We start from the raw sequence: 8,997 nt of genomic DNA, 5'->3' as shown, positions 1-8,997 counted from the left end.
TTTAGTCCTTTTGAGTTAGTGTTTGGACACACAGTGCGCGGACCCTTAAAGTTGTTGAAAGAAAAGTGGCTCAATGAGAAATCAGATATCAATTTATTGGATTATGTCTCCAATTTTAAGCATAGGCTTAACAGAGCAACTGATATCGCCAAAGAAAACTTGAAACAGGGTCAAGCCAAAATGAAACAATGGTATGATCACCATGCCAAAGAGAGAGTGTTCAAACCAGGTGACAAAGTTCTAGTACTGTTTCCGATTCCAGGACACCCATTACAAGCCAGATACCATGGCCCATGTGAGGTAGAGTCAAAAGTGGGTGAAGTAGATTATATTATCAAGACTCCTGGTAGACGCAAGAGCAGGCAGTTATGCCACATAAATATGCTCAAAGAGTATGTTGAAAGAAGTGACAGTGGCATTCCAAAACCTGTGTGTACAGTAAAACATACTGATAATGTAGACAAACATGCCGATGTAGACAAAATCGCCAATGTAGACAAGAGTAAAGATGACAATTCTGATGTCACATTTGACCAGGATAAAGAGCTGGAGCACAAAGAGTATAATGTAAAATTGAACAATTCTGATGTGCTCACTAATTTGGACTCAAAGTTAGGTCATCTTTCTCAAGATCAACAAAGTCAAATTGCAAATTTGATTCACAAATTTGACAATATATTTCCTGATACGCCAAGTAGAACAAATGCTGCATTTCATGATGTAGATGTTGGTGATACAAAACCAATCAAGCAGCATCCTTACAGAGTCAATCCATTGAAAATGGAACATCTCAAAAATGAGATCAATTATATGCTAGACAATGATATCATAGAACCAAGTAGTAGTGAGTGGAGTTCACCTTGTTCCCTTGTTTTCTTGTTCCCAAGCCTGATGGTTCATACAGATTAGTAGCAGATATGAGAGCTGCAAATGTTCATTCAAAGACAGACTCGTACCCAATTCCAAGAATTGATGATTGCATAGACAAAATTGGGAATGCAAAATTTGTTAGCAAATTTGATCTATTGAAAGGGTACTGGCAGGTTCCACTCACAGACCGTGCCAAAGAGATTTCTGCTTTTTGTACACCATTTGGTCTTTACCAATACAAAGTTATGCCATTCGGGTTGAAAAACGCGCCAGCGACATTTCAGAGAATGGTGAACCAAATTGTGGCAGACATAGAGGGATGTGAAGCGTATGTAGATGATTTGATTGTTTACAGTCAAACTTGGGAACAACACATGGAACAACTCCATCAATTGTTTAAGAAGCTGTCTGAAGTACAATTGACAGTCAATCTGGTAAAAAGTAAGTTTTGCCATGCCACAGTCACATACTTGGGATATGTTGTAGGTCAAGGTCAGGTGAAACCTATCAAAGCCAAAGTTGAAGCAATTGAGCAGTACCCCACACCTGTAAACAAGAAGGCACTCATGAGATTTCTAGGAATGGTTGGCTATTATAGAAAGTTCTGTCCAAACTTTTCAGAAATAGCAAGTCCTTTGACTGATTTGTTGAAGAAAGATGCAAAATTCATTTGGTCAGAACAGTGTGAAAATGCTTTTCACAAAGTCAAATCAATACTCATGAGTTCACCAGTACTTACTGCACCTGATTTTCAGAAGCAGTTCAAGTTGACTGTTGATGCCAGTGACATAGGCTGTGGAGGTGTTGTGATGCAAGAGGGTGAAGATCAAATAGATCACCCCATTTGTTACTTTTCAAGGAAATTCAACAATCACCAGAGAAATTACTCCACAATTGAGAAGGAGTGTCTAGCATTGCTATTAGCATTGCTACATTTTGATGTGTATTTGGGTACCACAGTATACCCTGTGCTTGTTTTCACAGATCACAATCCCCTCACCTTCATTAACAGGATGAAGAACAAAAATCAAAGACTGGTGAGGTGGAGTTTGACCTTGCAAGAGTACAATCTGGACATCAAACATATTAAGGGAAAAGACAATGTAATGGCTGATGCCTTGTCCAGAATTGCATAAAAACTGACGAACAAAAATTCCTTTAAAAAGGAACTTGTGTGACAAGTAGTCACTGTGTATGTTGAGTTAAGCACTCAAAGTTAGTATTATGTTGAAGTTGATGTAAAAGAAGAAAACAATTAAGAAAGTTTTCATTGCATTCAAACTTTCTTCTTTTAAGGGGGAGGGTGTGATGTGCCCTGAATAATTTAATTTGATGATTTATCTTTGTTTACAAAATTACATGAGTGATGACATTTTGGGGAATTCCCTCTCAAATTGAGCAAAACAAGTTGAATCATATCTAATTTGGAATATTTGGAAATCCCCTGAGGATGAAAAGTAAAGATGATGTCACATGATTCCCCTCAGGAAGTGATGTCAGGGGATTCCCTCAGGAAGTGATGTAATGAGAAAGGCTATAATTAAGGCTTGGGAATTTCCACATTTGGCTATTAATATTTGGGATTTCCCCTTGCTTGATATATAAGAAAATGTAAACACAATTATTGTCACAGTTGATAGTGTTGATCTGGGCTAGCTAGCTAATATACTTACAGTCCAATTCCTTCAAAGAAAGGAAATTGCAAACCAGAAATATTTTATGTAGTCAAAGCACTACTATTTGCCAGTGTTGTCGGAGAAGATCTAGAATGCGTCAAAGAACGTACTTCTTCCAAGAAAGGAAATATATTCTTCTGTCGACTTGCTGAAGTCTGGTATTCTGATTCAACGCAACTGTCAAAATAAGTGGGGACAACTGCATCGCAGTCCTGCTTCCTGAAGATATTGTGTGAAAGGTGGAAATAGCACCAAGTTTGGAGAAAGCAGCGCAAGGAGTTAAATTTGGAGAACTGCGCAAGGAGTTTAGCATAGGAGGACGGCGCAAGGAGTTTAGCATAGGAGGACGGTGCAAGGAGTTTAGTATAGGAGAATTGCGCAAGGAGTTGTAAACGTGTTTGGAGAACACCATTTTCGTGTAAGGATTTTATACGCAAGGAGTTATCAATGCAAGTGTACAAAGGACTTCGCTGATTGTCGCAGGACAAGTGAATAGGGATATATTACATCAGTCGTCCAGAACATTACAAGAACTTTATGATCACCAAGAAGAAGAATGCTGGCTAAGTACAAAATAGATAAAGAGTGATTATATTTGATTAATGTATATGTGCATTTGTAGTCATTATATTGTACCAAACGAAACTTGCTTTCAATTAAAGACTTAGATTTTGTTAGCTTAAACGAACAGTGTATTTGTGTTGTGCATTCGTGTGAGTTCAGGTAAAAGGTGATTTTGGCCTTGAGTCAAGTACGACTCGTAACAATAGTAAAGTTTAAAAACAAAAAAGGGCGGTTTTAGAAAATGTATAACAAAAAGGAAACACCTAGTAGGCCTATAGTATCAACATCAAGTTTGCGGGTTTTAGAAAAGGACATCTGTGAATATCAAACTGCAATATTTCACTTCAACACAGAAAATCTCAAAAAATTTCAAAAAGTACTATAAAACATTGTGTTTTTAGAGTAATAATCACAAACATGGTCAGCTATGGTTGATGAAAAAGGATGTCGACCCCAGACACGGGAAATGCCATATTTCACTGCCGTCGTTGGTGGCGCGCTGTATTTGGAATCGCGTCAATTGCCTGTTGCACAGACCTTGGAAAAAGATTGCTCCGTGTATTTTGGATTTGCAAGGAATTAATCCCCCAATCATCAGGCAAATTAACCCCCCGAGCAACAGGCAAAAAGGGAGAGACATGCTCTACTTTCAAGGTTGTTGCATGCAATCTAACCTCCTTCAGCCAATCAGCTGAGTGAACACTAGCTGGTCGCTGCATTCATTTGGGAAATGTAGGGACCAACTTGATTCACCATCCACAACATGATGTGTGCACATGCTACATTATAATACACTTGTAGGCCTATGTTGTTGTTGTTGGTGGTGTTTAGCCCTTTTGATCTTAGTTTTCCTTAGCCTTTTCTTTATGGAAAATTGTATAGATATACAGGAGAGGATGGCAATCTTTTGCTTTCAGGACAACACATGAGCCATTTTGATATTATTACGAAAATCATTAACCACTACTTATGTTTTGAGTATATCCCAAACCTATGGCCACGCTCAAGGAATTGCAAGGCCGAACATTGCTTCGTCTATTTTGATCAATTGCACAGCTTCATGGTCAGTGAGCACATAATCTCACCCACTTGCCGTCGTTTTATCTTTTCAGTTTCTGTTTCCGTATCCGTAATAGTTTTTGTAAGTCATTGTTATTCTGAAGTGGTAGTCTCCCAGGTATGACCAATCTTTTATTCTAGCCTTTTGTTAGTTACTGAAAATTTGAAGCTCGTGAATTTCAGTTTTCGTTTTGGTAAGTTATATTGATTTTTTACATAAAATCTCGAGATGTGCAGTTGGGTGCTAATCTAGATAAAAGAAGAGTCTAAATTTTACGGTCCTAAATTCGCGGGAAATTGTACGGCTTCAATTGACTTGTGTTTGGTGTATATGCACTTACGCCTAGACGTAAGTGCCTCGTAAAAATTGTCTTGCATTGAAATATATACTAACCATATTGCCAAGTTATAAGCAAAAGTTTTTCATATTGGCGATGAAACGAGCGTCTAAAATAGTCAAATATCTCCCAATGAGGCGCGTACAAGTGGTGAGTTGGTAATCATGTTTTATATTGAAATGCAATACAAAGGAATTGCATTGGAGCAAAGATAATGTATTCTATTCATTCGTACCAATGGTAAGCTAATCTGATAATTGGTTGGGTCTATATGCAAGGCTCGGGTTTATTTTAAATGTTTATATTTTTGCAGAGCTTATTTTCAGTCATGGATCATACTGATAAATTTCGCAAGGGATGGAGCGGGAGAGAGGGAGGGAGGGGGGGAAATACTTGAGACTGAACAAGTGAGAGTGGGAGGGGTACGGAAGAAAGAGAGGAGAGGGAGAGACTGAAAGACTAGAAAGAGAAGAACTCGAGAGGAGTGAGTAGGGACCGTTGAGGAAGTGGGGAGACTGATCATGGGGGGGGGCAGGAGGAACAAAATAGGGAGATAGACATTGATGGAAGGGCGACACTGTGGCCATGCACAAGTGCTTTGGGGTTCGACAGGCTCATAAGCGGACCTTTTGTGATTTTAGGGCTTATTTGCAACGTTTTTACAGAAAAAGTGGATTTTGTTATTCGGATTGGCATGCATTTTGTGAAATTAATGTAGATCAATTTACCAATGTTAAAGAGAGAGGGCGCTAGGCCATTAAAAACACTGGTGTTAACATAATCTTTTCTCGCGGTTTTATTGACATAAGCAATCACCTGTATTGAAATAAGCTGATTGGTACTACATCTTCTCTATTCAGAGTTAACAATGAAGTCAGATTACAGTAACTTACTGAATCCTTGCGTTTTCGTATCTGAACAAAGACTTACGGAAACTGAAAAGATAAAAAGACCCCAAGGGTCTTTTTATCTTTTCAGTTTCCGTAACTCTATTGTTCAGATACGAAAACGCAAGGGATTCAGTAAGTTTACTGTGATCTGATTTCATTGTTAACTCTGAAGTACCAATCAGCTTATTTCAATAGAGATGATTGCCTGTGTCAATATTAAAAGGCTGGAGTGGAGATAAAAGAGTATGGAAAACCGATGCCTGACCGGTGTTTTAATGGTCTAGCGCCCTCTCGTGTTTGACACTGTTTATCAATTTAAAAATTGATTCACATTATCATCATGATTATGACAAAATGCCAATCCGAATGAAAAGGTGCACCTTTTTCTGTAAAAACGTTGAAAATCACAAAAGGTCCGCTTATAAGCATGTCGCACCCCAATGCACCTGTGCAGGGCCGCAGTTTCGCCCTGCCCTCGTATCAATGTCTATCTCCCTATTTTGCTTCACCCCACCCCCGCTCTCCGAATGATCAGTCTCCCCACTCTCTACCCGGTTCCTTCTCTCTCCTCTCGAGTTCTTCTCTTTCTTGTCTTTCCGTCTATCCTCTCCTCTCTTTCTTCCTCACCCTCCTACTCTCACTTGTTCAGTCTCAAGTATCCCTCCCTCCCTCCCCTTCCTTGCGAAATTTATCAGTATGATCCATGACTGAAAATAAGCTCTGCAAAAATAAACATTTAAAATAAACCCGAGCAGGGATATAAAGGGATAGGCATCGTAGCTATTACGTAACACACCGAATGATGTAGTTTAACTCTAGACAATAGGCGCCATATTGCAGGAGGGTTAGAGTTCATAGAGGAAACGTTAAAGGTTAGTAGATTAGGTCACCCAGGCACATCACTAATGTGTTTCACGAGTTGTAATACCGATAGGTAAAAACATTGATTTTGTAAAATTCTCCCGATTTTTTAAAATTACTAAATAAGGTTAGTACTTCAAACCATTCTTTGATGAATCTATGCAATATGACGGTAATTTTTGAAACATCTAAGAATCAATCTTAAACATCTTCATGATATTCATTTTTTTGCGCATGGTCAAAGCATGCTCTTGCGCTATCCACAGACTATCCGGTGGAAACTTCAAAGCAACGATCATGCGTTAATATTTAGAAAATGGCGAATGATGTAGTTTAAGTCGAACAATAGCGTGACCGGCGTGACGTAGTTTTTGGCATTGTTCCTATATGCACTTTCACCCTCCTGACCCGAGCCTTGCATATAGACCCAACCAATTATCAGATTAGCTTGCCATTGGTACGAATGAATAGAATACATTATCTTTGCTCCAATGCATTTCTTTTGTATTGCTTTTTAATATCAAACATGATTACCAAATCACCACTTGTACGCGCCTCATTGGGAGATATTTGACTATTTTAGACGCTCGTTTCATCGCCAATTTGCTTATAACTTGGCAACATGGTTAGTATATATTTCACTGCAAGACTATTTTTAAGAGCCACTTACGTCTAGGCGTAAGTGCATATACATTAAACACAAGTCAATTGAAGACGTACAATTTCCCACGAATTTAGGACCGTAAAATTTAGACTCTTCTTTTGTCTAGATTAGCACCCAACCGCACATCTCAAGGATTTATGTAAAAATCAATATAACTTACCAAAACGAAAACTGAAATTCACGAGCTTCAAATTTTCAGTAACTAACAAAAGGCTAGAATAAAAGATTGGTCACACCTGGGAGACTACCACTTCAGAATAACAATGACTTACAAACACTATTAGGCTGCGTTCACATAGAAGTATACTATTCGGGTATACGGTGCACGTTTTACAGGTGCACGCGTATATAGTTAAATCGAGCAAGGCAATTTCATAGTACCGGGTCACATAAGGCTACGATCGCATAGAAGTATACTATTCGGGTATACGATGCACGTTTTGAAGGTGCACGCGTATAGATTAAATCGAGCAAGATAATTTCATAGTACCGGGTCACATAAGAGCTATTCGAAAAGGCCGTATACCTGCGTATAGTATAGTATAGTGGGAATCGCGCATGTTCGATTTTTAGTGCAGCGTATACCGTCCCAATTTTAAAAACCTAAACCATATGTGGGCAAATTCATTTTTTTAATTGATGCACTATCTAATTCTGCACATTATGACACCTCATTGAATGCAATGTGACCTCAAGAAGTAAAGTTACAAGCATTTGATAAGACGAAGAAAATGGGTAAACTGACATACTCGCTATTCGCTATACGAAATACGCTCATTGATCAGGCTGAGTTCACATAGTATACTCCTATATGAACTCAGCCTGAACGAATGAGCGTATTTCGTATAGCGAATACCGTATACCGTATACTTCTATGTGAACGCAGCCTTACGGTTACGGAAACTGAAACTGAAAAGATAAAACGACGGTAAGTAATGGGCCTTGCAATGGAAATTGCCTCGTGTACGCCCACCTTAAAAGCATGATTGCAATCTACCGTGACAGTTCGTCTCACGCACATAACAAATGCACAACGATCAAATAGGTTGATGACAACATTTCATTGATTGGACCAACGCTCTGCAGGGTCTATTGTTCTATTGTTTCCGATTAGAGCTCTGACATAATTGGAAAATGTTGCCAATCAATATTCATGAGAGTGTACATTCAACATCCAGTTTGCGAAATTGGGTGAGTTGTGTTTGGTAGGTGTGAAATACATCTGACTGGGCGTTTTAATTACGTAACGAATAAAGGCATTGACATCATCGAATGGCTGCCCAGTGCTGTTATGTGTTTAGTTATTATATAGGCCTAATAATTATTATTAAATCCCTCATTTCAAATATATAGTTTTGGTTTCTCTATTGTTCAGAAACCAAAAATCAAGGGATTAAAATGTGGAGATGAACTGGTATGCAATCATAACACTTTTGTGCTGGGAGGACACAAGAGGGTATATATAATCATAAGTATAATGGCCTATAACCATACGTATATAATAGCCTATTGTGCTAACATTTGAATTATCGATATCTATCAACGCCGGCGACTTTTGATGCTCTCTGCCGTAAGTGGCACACTTCCATGACACCATAAAATTGCACCCAAGTTCCGATAAGTTATGCATAGACATCGTTGAGACATAAAAGATGGATATATACGAGGCCTAGACCTACATGTAGAAATCATGTGCATATATTGAGGGGGGGGGGGTGTTTTGTTTATTTGTCTGAAATATAAACGATGCATGATGATGTAGATGATTTGATTATGAATTAGATTATTCCCGGAAAGCACAACCCATACCTCTTACCTATGTTCCCTCCGCCACCTATATATATCCTCCTCCTCCCCTCCCCACACTCGATATCGACTCTTCCCTATTATTCCACTCCACTCTTGAGCCCCCTCTCCTCCCCTCCTTCCCTTCCCACTTCCAATCCTCTCTCCCCTGTTTTTCTTTCTCCCTTACCCTTACCCCCTCCCCCTCACACACACACACATACCCTCTTTCCCTGGCGATCTCTTCTATCTCTCTCTCTCTCTATTCTCCAATAAATAAATTGAATAAA

This window comes from Amphiura filiformis, chromosome 3 (genome assembly GCF_039555335.1).
Source record: "Amphiura filiformis chromosome 3, Afil_fr2py, whole genome shotgun sequence".
NCBI lineage: Eukaryota > Metazoa > Echinodermata > Ophiuroidea > Amphilepidida > Amphiuridae > Amphiura > Amphiura filiformis.
Note: the sequence above shows the minus strand (reverse complement) of the source record.